The sequence below is a fragment of the Aethalodelphis obliquidens genome, unplaced genomic scaffold, assembly GCF_003676395.1.
Source record: "Aethalodelphis obliquidens isolate GAN/ISIS:26980383/991018 unplaced genomic scaffold, ASM367639v1 scaffold4, whole genome shotgun sequence".
Lineage (NCBI taxonomy): Eukaryota > Metazoa > Chordata > Mammalia > Artiodactyla > Delphinidae > Aethalodelphis > Aethalodelphis obliquidens.
In genome coordinates, this window is record NW_020837948.1 from 73,262,681 (window position 1) to 73,275,400 (window position 12,720).

The window sequence follows — 12,720 nt, forward strand, 5'->3', positions numbered from 1 at the left end:
ATGGGAGGATTATCAAAGAATTGACAGACATGTTTTAAAACTACCAGAGAGGTCTGGGTTAGAAATATGGATTTGGGAGTCATCAGCATAGAAGATGAGGAGAGAAAATTCTGTCTAGAAGTTCAAAGAAAAATAGTCCACTTAATATCTCAGTTGTTGTGTCTAGATCTCTAGGCTAGTTTTGGAAGGAGTAATCATAAAACCTGAAGTCTGCTAGAGTGTGTTAACTCGAGGTGTCAACTACAAGAAAAGCAGAGAACAGAAGTCCATCATGATCCTTGGATCTATTAAGAGAAAACTACAATTTGGGCTCAAACTTAATAAACCAATTCCAACTTACGGAGAATGGCACTTAATGTTTCAGTTTGTTTTTTATTATGGAAATTTCCAAGATTATACAAAAATAGAAAAAATATTGCAGTGTACTTTTTACTCAGTTTTAACAATCTGTTTTCAATTAGCACTTTTTTTTCGGCTAGAATATTTTAAAGCAAAACTCAGGCATGATATCACTTTACCCCTAAATAATCCAATATCCACCTTAAAAATAATGATTTTTCTTAATAACTAACAAAAAATAATTCCTTAATGTAATCTAATACTCATTTCTTATTTAAATTTCTCTGATTGTCTACAAAATATTTTTTTAAAGTTAGTTTGTACCCAAGCAATGGCCACATATTGCATTTGGGTGTTATGTCTCTCAAATATTTTTAATCCAGAATAATGTCCCTCCCCTCTCTCCCCCACTCATTTATGCCACTGATTGCTTGAAGAAGCTGGTGAGTTGTGCTGTGGGATGTTCAACAGAAGGTTTTGGATGGATGCTTCTTCATGGTGTGGTTTAACTTGTTTCTTTAGCTTCTAAATGTCCTGTATGTTGGAAGTTAGATCTAACCCCTTGATAAGGTCTTTTTGGCAAGAATACTTCATAGGTGGTACTACGTACTTCACAATCCATCATATCAGGATGTGCACAATGTTCAATGTTCCCACTTTGATGGACAGCATTGATAAGTGTGCTCTGACACTGAAAAATTGATCTCTTTATTATAAAGCTTCCTATCCACCATTTACCCTTTTTTTTTTTTGTCGGTACGCGGGCCTCTCACTGTTGTGGCCTCTCCCGTTGCGGAGAACAGGCTCCGGACGCGCAGGCTCAGCGGCCATGGCTCACGGGCCTAGCCGTTCGGCGGCATGTGGGATCTTCCCGGACCGGGGCACGAACCCGTGTCCCCTGCATTGGCAGGCGGACTCTCAACCACTGCGCCACCAGGGAAGCACTTACATGTTAAATTTTTTTAAATTTAAAGCACTTACATGTTAAATTTTTTAAATTTAAAGCACTTACATGTTAAATTTTTTTAACATCCACTGATTTTCACCTTAATTATTTTATGAGAGATTGAAAAATAATGACTTTTTAAAAAAACTTTTGCGTGCTGTGGAGTTTCAGGAGAAATGTGTACTTTGATAAACATCTGAAGGGCAGGCTCTGAGTTGACTATTTATTTATTTTAAAATTTATTTATTTATTTTTGGCTGCACTGGGTCTTCATTGCTGCATGTGGGCTTTTCTTTAGTTGTGGCAAGCAGAAGCTACTCTTCATTGCAGTTTGCTGGCGTCTCATTGCGGTGGCTTCTCTTGTTGCGGAGCACGGGCTCTAGGCACATGAGCTTCAGTAGTTGTGGCACATGGCCTCAGTAGTTGTGGCTCACGGTCTCTAGAGTGCAAGCTCAGTAGTTGTAGTGCACGGGCTTAGTTGCTCCGCGGCATGTGGGATCTTCCCCGACCAGAGCTTGAACCTGTGTCCCCTACATTGGCAGGTGGATTCTTAACCACTGCGCCACCAGGGAAGTCCAGAGTTGACTATTTAGATAGAGCAGAGAGATCAATAATAACTAAACACAATCTGATTTGAAGCAATTTATTTTAAATATTTCATGTGTCTTAGAAAATAAAGCTTTTACAAAAAAAATTTTTATGTGGAAAATTTCAAGTATTTACAAAATTAGAGAAAATAATATAATGAATTTCCACATACCTATCACCTAGCTTCAATATTTATCAACACAAGGCTAATATCTATAGCTCCCACTTCCACCATTCCAAATTATTTTATTATTTTAAAGCAAATGCCAGATGTCATAGAATTTTATCTGTAAATATTTGAATATGTATCACCAAGGGTGTAGGACTCTTTTAAAAAACTTAACAATACCATTCTCCCACCTAAAAAGTTTTTAAAAGAATTCATTTACATCATCAAATAACCAGTGTTCACATTTTATTTATCATATTACTTAAAAAAAATCATACAGTTTTTCTTGGTCAGGATTAGAATACAAGTATGTTCCATTCATTGCTGAATGTCTGTTTATTTATTCTCTTTTAATCCAAACTTATCCCATTGTGATAGATACTTTTACATGTCAACTTGACTAGGCCAGATATTTGGTCAAATATTATTACCCAGATATCTAGACAAATGTTATTCTAGTTGTTTCTGTGAGAGTGTGTTTGTTTTTGTTTTTGGTGGTTTTTTTGGGGGGAGGGATGAATTTAACATTTATTTATTTATGTATTTATTTGATGTTTTATGTAATTGTAATTTGTTTTTTACATCTTTATTGGAGTATAATTGCTTTACAATGGTGTGTTAGTTTCTGCTTTATAACAAAGTGAATCAGTTATACATATACATATGTTCCGATATCTCTTCCCTCTTGCGTCTCCCTCCCTCCCACCCTCCCTATCCCACCCCTCCAGGCGGTCACAAAGCACTGAGCTGATCTCCCTGTGCTATGCGGCTGCTTCCCACTAGCTACCTACCTTACGTTTGGTAGTGTATATATGTCCATGCCTCTCTCTCGCCCTGTCACAGCTCACACTTCCCCCTCCCCATATCCTCAAGTCCGTTTTCCAGTACGTCTGTGTCTTTATTCCTGTCTTACCCCTAGGTTTTTCATGACATTTTTTTTCTTAAATTCCATATATATGTGTTAGCATACGGTATTTGTCTTTCTCTTTCTGACTTACTTCACTCTGTATGACAGACTCTAGGTCTATCCACCTCATTAAAAATGGCTCAATTTCATTTCTTTTTATGGCTGAGTAACATTCCATTGTGTATATGTGCCACATCTTCTTTATCCATTCATCCGATGATGGGCACTTAGATTGTATCCATATCCGGGTTATTGTAAATAGAGCTGCAATGAACATTTTGGAACATGGCTCTTTTTGAATTATGGTTTTCTCAGGGTATATGCCCAGTAGTGGGATTGCTGGGTCGTATGGTAGTTCTATTTGTAGTTTTTTAAGGAACCTCCATACTGTTCTCCATAGTGGCTGAACCAATTCACATTCCCACCAGCAGTGCAAGAGTGTTCCCTTTTCTCCACACCCTCTCCAGCATTTATTGTTTCTAGATTTTTTGATGATGGCCATTCTGACTGGTGTGAGATGATATCTCATTGTAGTTTTGATTTGCATTTCTCTAATGATTAATGATGTTGAGCAGTCTTTCATGCGTGTGTTGGTAGTCTATATATCCTCTTTGGAGAAATGTCTATTTAGGTCTTCTGCCCATTTTTGGATTGGGTTGTTTTTTTTTAATTGAGCTGCATGAGCTGCTTGTAAATTTTGGAAATTAATCCTTTGTCAGTTGCTTCATTTGCAAATATTTTCTCCCATTCTGAGGGTTGTCTTTTGGTCTTGTTTATGGTTTCCTTTGCTGTGCAAAAGCTTTGAAGTTTCACTAGGTCCCATTTGTTTATTTTTGTTTTTATTTCCATTTCTCTAGGAGGTGGGTCAAAAAGGATCTTGCTGTGATTTATGTCATAGAGTGTTCTGCCTATGTTTTCCTCTAGAGTTTGATAGTTTCTGGCCTCACATTTAGGTCTTTAATCCATTTTGAGTTTATTTTTGTGTATGGTGTTAGGGAGTGATCTAATCTCATACTTTTACATGTAGCTGTCCAGTTTTCCCAGCACCACTTATTGAAGAGGCTGTCCTTTCTCCACTGTACATTCCTGCCTCCTTTATCAAAGATAAGGTGACCATACGTGCGCGGGTTTATCTCTGGGCTTTCTATCCTGTTCCATTGATCTATCTTTCTATTTTTGTGCCAGTACCATACTGTCTTGATTACTGTAGCTTTGTAGTATAGTCTGAAGTCAGGGAGCCTGATTCCTCCAGCTCCATTTTTCGTTCACAAGATTGCTTTGGCTAGTCGGGGTCTTTTGTGTTTCCATACAAATTGTGAAATTTTTTGTTCTAGTTCTGTGAAAAATGCCAGTGGTAGTTTGATAGGGATTGCATTGAATCTGTAGATTGCTTTGGGTAGTAGAGTCATTTTCACAAGGTTGATTCTTCCAATCCAAGAACATGGTATATCTCTCCATCTATTTGTATCATCTTTAATTTCTTTCATCAGTGTCTTATAATTTTCTGCATACAGGTCTTTTGTCTCCTTAGGTAGGTTTATTCCTAGATATTTTATTGTTTTTGTTGCAATGGGAAATGGCAGTGTTTTCTTGATTTCATTTTCAGATTTTTCATCATTAGTGTATAGGAATGCTAGAGATTTCTGTGCATTAATTTTGTATCCTGCTACTTTACCAAATTCATTGATTAGCTCTAGGAGTTTTCTGGTAGCATCTTTAGGATTCTCTATGTATAGTAACATGTCATCTGCAAACAGTGACAGCTTTACTTCTTCTTTTTCAATTTGGATTCCTTTTATTTCCTTTTCTTCTCTGATTGCTGTGCCTAAAACTTCCAAAATTATGTTGAGTAAGAGTGGTGAGAGTGGGCAACCTTCTCTTCTTCCTGATCTTAGTGGAAATGCTTTCAGGTGTTCACCATTGAGGATGATGTTGGCTGTGGGCTTGTCCTATATGGCCTTAAATATGTTGAGGAAATTTCCCTCTATGCCTACTTTCTGGAGGGTTTTTATCAGAAATGGATGTTGAATTTTTTCAAAAGCTTTCTCTGCATCTATTGGGATGATCATATGGTTTTTCTCCTTCAATTTGTTAATACGGTTTATCACATTGATGGATTTGCATATATTGAAGAATCCTTGCATTCCTGGAATAAACCCCACTTGATCATGGTGTATGATCCTTTTAATGTGCTGTTGGATTCTGTGTGCTAATATTTTGTTGAGGATTTTTGCATCTATGTTCATCAGTGATATTGGCCTGTAGTTTTCTTTCTTTGTGACATCCTTGTCTGGTTTTGGGATCAAGGTGATGGTGGCCTCGTAGAAGGAGTTTGGGAGTGTTCCTCTCTCTGCTATATTTTGGAAGAGTTTGAGAAGGATAGGTGTTAGCTCTTCTCTAAATGTTTGATAGAATTCGCCTGTGAAGCCATCTGGTCCTGGGCTTTTGTTTGTTGGAAGATTTTTAATCACAGTTTCAATTTCAGTGCTTGTGATTGGTCTGTTCTATTTTCTATTTCTTCCTGATTCAGTCTTGGCAGGCTGTGCCTTTCTAAGAATTCGTCCATTTCTTCCAGGTTGTCCATTTTATTGGCATAGAGTTGCTTGTAGTAATCTCTCATGATCTTTTGTATTTCTGCAGTGTCAGTTGTTTCTTCTCCTTTTTCATTTCTAATTCTATTGATTTGAGTCTTCTCCCTTTTTTTCTTGATGAGTCTGGCTAATGGTTTATCAATTTTGTTTATCTTCTCAAAGAACCAGCTTTTAATTTTATTGATCTTTGCTATTGTTTCCTTCTTCTTCATTTATTTCTGATCTGATTTTTATGATTTCTTTCCTTCTGCTAACTATGGGGTTTTTTTATTCTTCTTTCTCTAATTGCTTAGGTGCAAGGTTAGGTTGTTTATTCGAGATATTTCCTATTTCTGAAGGTAGGATTATATTGCTACAAACTTCCCTCTTAGAAGTGCTTTTGCTGCATCCCATGGATTTTCGATCACCGTGTCTCCATTGTCATTTGTTTCTAGGTATTTTTTAATTTCCTCTTTGATTTATTCAGTGATCCCTTGGTTATTAAGTATTGTATTGTTTAGCCTCCATGTGTTTGTATTTTTTACAGATCTTTTCCTGTAATTGGTATCTAGTCTCATAGCGTTGTGGTCGGAAAAGATACTGAAACAATTTCAATTTTCTTAAATTTACCAAGGCTTGACTTGTGACCCAAGATATGATCTATCCTGGAGAATGTTCCATGAGCACTTGAGAAAAATGTGTATTCTGTTGTTTTTGGATGGAATGTCCTATAAATATCAATTACGTTCATCTTGTTTAATGTATCATTTAAAGCTTGTGTTTCCATATTTATTTTAATTTTGTATGATCTGTCCATTGGTGAAAGTGGGGTGTTAAAGTCTGCTACTATGAATGTGTTACTGTTGATTTCCCCTTTTATGGCTGTCAGTATTTGCCTTATGTATTGAGGTTCTCCTATGTTGGGTGCATAAATATTTACAATTGTTATATCTTCTTCTTGGATCGATCCCTTGATCTTTATGTTGTGTCCTTCTTTGTCTCTTCTAATAGTCTTTATTTTTAAGTCTATTTTGTCTGATATGAGAATTGCTACTCCAGCTTTCTTTTGGTTTCCATTTGCATGAAATATCTTTTTCCATCCGCTTACTTTCAGTCTGTATGTGTCTCTAGGTCTGAAGTGGGTCTCTTGTAGACAGCAAATATATAGGTCTTGTTTTTGTATCCATTCAGCCAATCTGTGTCTTTTGGTGGGAGCATTTAGTCCATTTACATTTAAGGTAATTATTGATATGTATGTTCCTATTCCCATTTTCTTAATTGTTTTGGGTTCGTTATTGTAGGTCTTTTCCTTCTCTTGTGTTTCTTGCCTAGAGAAGTTCCTTTAGCAGTTGTTGTAAAGCTGGTTTGGTGCTGCTGAACTCTCTCAGCTTTTGCTTGTCTGTAAAGGTTTAATTTCTCCATCAAATCTGAATGAGATCCTTGCTGGTAGAGTAATGTTGGTTGCAGGTTTTTCTCCTTCATCACTTTAAATATGTCCTGCCAGTCCCTTCTGGCTTGTAGAGTTTCTGCTGAGAGATCAGCTGTTAACCTTATGGGGATTCCCTTGTGTGTTATTTGTTGTTTTTCCCTCGCTGCTTTTAATATGTTTTCTTTGTATTTAATTTTTGAAAGTTTGATTAATATGTGTCTTGGCGTATTTCTCCTTGAATTTATCCTGTATGGGACTCTCTGTGCTTCCTTGATTAACTATTTCCTTTCCCATGTTAGGGAAGTTTTCGACTATAATCTCTTCAAATATTTTCTCAGTCCCTTTCTATTTCTCTTCTTCTTCTGGAACCCCAATAATTTGAATGTTGGTGCATTTAATGTTGTCCCAAGAGGTCTCTGAGACTGTCCTCAGTTCTTTTCATTCTTTTTTCTTTATTCTGCTCTGCAGTAGTTATTTCCACTATTTTATCTTGCAGTCCACTTATCTGTTCTTCTGCCTCAGTTATTCTGCTATTGATCCCATCTAGAGTATTTTTAATTTCATGTATTGTGTTGTTCTTCGTTGTTTGTTTCATCTTTAGTTCTTTTAGGTCCTTGTTAAATGTTTCTTGCATTTTGTCCATTCTATTTTCAAGATTTTGGATCACCTTTACTATCGTTATTCTGAAATCTTTTTCAGGTAGACTGCCTATTTCCTCTTCATTTGTTAGGTCTGGTGGGTTTTTATCTTGCTCCTTCATCTGTTGTGTGTTTTTCTGTCTTCTCATTTTGCTTATCTTACTGTGTTTGGGGTCTCCTTTTTGCAGGCTGCAGGTTCATAGTTCCCGTTGTTTTTGGTGTCTGTCCCCAGTGTCTAAGATTGTTTCAGTGGGTTGTGTAGGCTTCCTGGTGGGGGGGACTAGCACCTGTGTTCTGGTGGATGAGGCCAGATCTTGTGTTTCTGGGGGGCAGGTCCACGTCTAGTAGTGTGTTTTGGGGTGTCTGTGGACTTATTTTTATTTTAGGCAGCCTCTCTGCTAATGGGTGGGGTTGTGTTCCTCTCTTGCTAGTTGTTTCGCATAGGATGTCCAGCACTGTAGCTTGCTGGTCGTTGAGTGAAGCTGGGTGCTGGTGTTGAGATGGAGATCTCTGGGAGATTTTCGCCGTTTGATATTATGTGGAGCTGGGAGATCTCTTGTGGACCAGTGTCCTGCAGTTGGCTCTCCCACCTCAGAGGCACAGCACTGACTCCTGACTGCAGCACTAGGAGCCTTTCATCCACATGGCTCAGAATAAAAGGGAGAAAAACTAGAAAGAAATAATTAATATAAGTAGAAACAAAGAAAGAAAGAAAGAAAGGAGGGAGGGAGGGAGGGAGGAGGGAAGGAAGGAAGGAGGGAAGGAAGGAAGGAAAAAAAAGAAAGTAAGAAGGTAAAGTAAAATAAAGATATAATATAATAAAGTTATTAAAATAAAAAAATAATTATTAAGAAAAAAATGAAAACAAAAAAACGGACAGATAGAACCCTAGGACAAATGGTGGAAGCAAAGCTATACACACAAAATCTCACACATACACACTCAGAAAAAGAGGAAAAGGGGAAAAAATCATAAATCTTGCTCTCAAAGTCCACCTCCTCAATTTGGCATGATTCGTTGTCTATTCATGTATTCCAAAGATGCAGGGTACATCAAGTTGATTGTGGAGCTTTAATCCGCTGCTTCTGAGGCTGCTGGGAGAGATTTCCCTTTGTCTTCTTTGTTCTCACAGCTCCCAGGGGCTCAGCTTTGGATTTGGCCCCGCCTCTGCACGTAGGTCGCTGGAGGGTGTCTGTTCTTCGCTCAGACGGGCCGGGTTTAAAGGAGCCGCTGATTAGGGGGCTCTGGGTCCCTCAGGGCGCAGGGGGGGGGGGGCGGGGAGGGAGGGGCACGGAGTGAGGGGCGGGCCTGCGGCTGCAGAGGCCAGCGTGACGTTGCACCAGCCTGAGGCGCTCCGTGCGTTCTCCCGCGGAAGTTGTCTCTGGATCCTGGGACCCTGGCAGTGGCGGGCCTGACAGTCTCCCCGGAAGGGGGGTGTGGACAGTGACCTGTGCTCGCACACAGGCTTTTTTGGTGGCGGCAGCAGCAGCCTTAGCGTCTCATGCCCGTCTCTGGGGTCTGCGCTTTTAGCCGCGGCTCGCGCCCGTCTCTGGAGCTCCTTCAAGCAGCGCTCTTAATCCCCTCTCCTCGCACACCAGGAAACAAAGAGGCAAGAAAAAGTCTCTTGTTTCTTCGGCAGCTCCAGACTTTCTCCCAGACTCCCTCCCGGCTAGCTGTGGCGCACTAACCCCCTGCAGGCTGTGTTCACGCCGCCAACCCCAGTCCTCTCCCGGCGCTCCAACCGAAGCCCAAGCCTCAGCTCGCAGCCCCGTCCGCCCCGGCGGGTGAGCAGACAAGCCTCTCGGACTGGTGAGTGCCGGACGGCCCTGATCCTCTGTGCGGGAATCTCACCGCTTTGCCCTCCGCACCCCTGTTGCTGTGCTCTCCTCCGCCACCTGCAGTCTCCGCCCGCGAAGGGGCTTCCTATTGTGTGGAAAACTTTCCTCCTTCACGGCTCCCTCCCACTGGTGCAGGTCCCGTCCCTATCCTTTTGTCCCTGTTTATTCTTTTTTCTTTTGCCCTACCGAGGTTCGTTGGGGGTTTGTTGCCTTTTGGGAGGTCTGAGGTCTTCTGCCAGCGTTCAGTAGGTGTTCTGTAGGAGTTGTTCCACGTGTAGATGTATTTCTGGTGTATCTGTGGGGAGGAAGGTGATCTCTGCGTCGTACTCTTCCGCCATCTTCCCGGAAGTCCCGAATTTAACGTTTAAATAAGTAGACTGTGTAAAGCAGCTTGCTCTCCCTAATGGGGGTGGGCTTCACACAATCAGCTGATGCTGTGAGTAGCACAAAAGGCTGACCCTCTCCTGAATAAGGGAGAATTCCACTTACTGACTGCCTTTAAGCTGGATTATCGTTATTTCCCTTTGCGTTTGGGTTCGAACTGGGTTCAGCTTCTCTTGGAGACAGAAACTGCTGGCCTTTGGAACAGAAGTATACCATCAGCTCTCCTGGGTCTCCAGCTTGCTGACTGCAGATCTTAGGACTTGTCAGTCACCATAATCATGTGAGCCAATTTCTTATAATAATTCACTCTTCTCTAGATTGATCTATCTATCTACCTATCTATCTATACTATTGGTTCTGTTTCTCTGGAGAACCTTGATTAATACACCCATGAATCTTCTTGTTGTTGTTGAAGAAATTGGGTTGTATTTCCCATAGTTTCCATTGTCCACTGGAGTTTGCATCCTGGTCTTGTCATTTAACATGTTCCTGTGTCCTTTAAGTTTCCTGTAAATTGGATCTAATGAATAACCTGATTGACATTGGCTTTTTAATTTCCAACAATTGTTTTTTAGTTTTTTACAAGAGAACAGATCCACACTTTTATTTATTTACTTTCAATAAGTTTAAGTCCTTGAAGGGTACAGCATCACATGGATTCTGTGTACAATGGCCTTAGCAGGAAGATTGCTTCGGAATTTGGCACAAACCATGCCAGTGTTTCCATGAACACGAGTTATCTCTCCTCAGATTACTCTGGTTTTGTTAGTCTTTCCACCAGGAGTTACTGTGTTGTTCTTTGCTTTGTATACCTTAGCACATCTCTTGCCTAGATAGAATTCAGTTTCATCTGGAGCATATACATCTTCAGTTTTCAAGAGAGCTTTGTGTTCCCTCTGGTTCCATAGACCCCACTTATAGCCAGCAAAAATGACCTTGGACCACAGCCTTCCAGACATATTTGTTGTTTTAGAAGTCCTATTTCCAGCAGGCCTCCACCGGTTCCAAGATGACTGAGCTCCAGGACAATTTTGTGAGTAGTGTTGTGTGTACTTCTATCAGGTGGTACAGAAAGTCCAATTGTGTTCTTTGTGATGTTAGCAGCCACTGATGATCATTGACTAGATGAATTCATTAGAGATTGCAAGATGCTGATATTCTAATTCTATTGTTCCTTCTTTCCATGTGTAATTCTATAAAGAGAAAGTTTGCTTGTCAAGTATTGGTTACTCTGAAGTAGTACGTATAGGAAATACAGGAGTAATGATTACTTCTTTGCTCTAGTTACCAGTTTTCAAGTTTAATGAATCAGTTCGCTAGCACCCTCCAAAAGTGACAAATTAGTTGGAGTTTTTTAAAGTATTATTTTAAACACAGGGCTTAAATACATTTGATGTGTTTTAATCTGTTGCAGTTATTAACCGTAGTGATGTTCAAATTAACCATTCTTGGCCAGTGAGAGTTTATTCTAGAAGACTCCTGAGGTTTTTCTTTTTAATTAATTAATTACATATTTTTGGCTGCGTTGGGTATTCACTGTTGTGCACGGGCTTTCTCTAGCTGCAGCGAACGGGGGGCTACTCTTGGTTGTGGTGCACGGGCTTCTCATTGCAGTGGCTTCGTTTGTTGCAGAGCACGGGCTCTAGGCATACAGGCTTCAGTAGTTGTGGCACACCGCCTCAGTAGTTGTGGCTCACAGGCTCTAGAGCACAGGCTCAGTAGTCGTGGCTCATAGGCTTAGTTGCTCTGTGGCATATGGGATCTTCCCAGACCAGGGCTCGAACCCGTGTCCCCTGCATTGGCAGGCGGATTCTTTTTTTTTTTTTTTTTTTTTTAGCGGTACGCGGGCCTCTCGCTGTTGTGGCCTCTCCCGTTGTGGAGCACAGGCTCCGGACGCGCAAGCTCAGTGGCCGTGGCTCACGGACCTAGCTGCTCCGCGGCATGTGGGATCTTCCTGGACCAGGACACGAACCCATGTCCCCTGCATCGGCAGGCGGACTCTCAACCACTGCGCCACCAGGGAAACCCATGGCTGGCGGATTCTTAACCACTGAGCCACCAGGGAAGTCCCTCCTGAGTTCTTTTGATATGAACCTGGTAGTCTCTGGAATCAGCCACTTCTCCAAGGAGCTCGAGTTCCTTTTAATGAGGAATGATCTGTAGAAAACACAATCTGGCCACTAGGGTTCTTCTTGCTTCATGTGTCTAAAACAAAATGAGCTCAGAGTAGACCTCCCTTCCTGACTCTTGGACTGAAGAGTTCATATAGAAAGTCACTTTACCCTACAGACAAAAAGTTACCCAATTTTTAAGGGTTATGTAGGAAAGTGATAAGAAGTGGAGAGAACTGGTGTAGATTCTGGACAGACACCTACGGTTTATGATCCCTGCCAGAAAAATCAAGTCTTTCTGATCTGAAAACAGCTTGAGGCAGAAATTAACTATGGCATCCCTGGGTAGTGGAGACAATGTAAGGAGTGATTCCATAGTCTACCTAGGCCACCCTCAGGGTCTACATGGCTCCAGATTCCGCCAAGCTGATATCCAATTGGTATGAAAAAAAAGACCACAGACTCAGAATTTAAAAATAAATCTTTGTTATTTCCAACAATGGCATGGCAATAAGGGAGGAGGGAAATGCTCACCAGCCAGTAGCCAAAGGACCATCACACCCCAGTTCCCTACCACACCAAGGTTGTATGATTCCTTTTATTCTTAAGAAGACAATCTGAGATCCTCTGGTCAGTAGGGAAGTTGTAGCCTCAGGACTTTCAGGTAAGGAGAAGAGGGTCTCCTGACACTTAGGAAGCAGAGATAAAATTTTGTGATACTTATCAGGGAAGAAGAAAGTGGGCCTTATTTATAATTGTAAGTTTAAAAAGGTAAAAAATGCTACTTTAAAAAGGGACTGA

At 40.6% G+C, this 12,720-nt stretch overlaps 1 pseudogene; it reads right to left on the reverse strand.

Annotated features, from left to right (window-relative positions):
- Nucleotides 1-10,434: 10,434 nt before the first annotated feature.
- On the reverse strand, nucleotides 10,435-10,767 carry LOC113617688 (60S ribosomal protein L35a pseudogene; annotated as a pseudogene).
- Nucleotides 10,768-12,720: the final 1,953 nt, after the last annotated feature.